A 543-nucleotide genomic window follows, 5' to 3' on the forward strand; every position below is an offset into this window, starting at 1 on the left:
GACCAAGTTTGTTTTATTCCATACCCGAGGATCAGACAATCTGGAATATCTTGGTTAGCCGCTATAAAAGTTACACCTCGGGGCCGAGTCTTGACTGTTGAACAACCGACTTTACAAGAAGATGTCGTAAATGAAGTAGAAGTACCTGAGCAAGCTACAAATGATATCTTACTTGTTGATCCACACAACCAGGGATATGAATAACTTCCAGACGAAGCCAATGAAGATGAATTTGAAGAAAATGATGAAGTGGATGATGTTTCTGATGACGAGTGATCGAGTTTGATTATGTTACAGTGTTTGTGTTTTATTATATTATTAAACTCTTTGTATTGCATTACAAATAATATATAACTTATTATCATGTTTGCTCAACTATATATGAACTTAGTTTTAAAAAAAATCTTTGTACTTTGGGGTTTAGAAGTGTATAAAACTTATGATGTTTGGGGTTTGGGGTTTGGGGTTTCGGTTTTAGGGTATAAACACAAAACGAAGCTAATTAGTCGTAAAGTACGACTCAGTTACGACTAATCTTAATTC

Source organism: Brassica oleracea, chromosome C3 (assembly GCF_000695525.1).
Source record: "Brassica oleracea var. oleracea cultivar TO1000 chromosome C3, BOL, whole genome shotgun sequence".
Classification (NCBI taxonomy): domain Eukaryota; kingdom Viridiplantae; phylum Streptophyta; class Magnoliopsida; order Brassicales; family Brassicaceae; genus Brassica; species Brassica oleracea.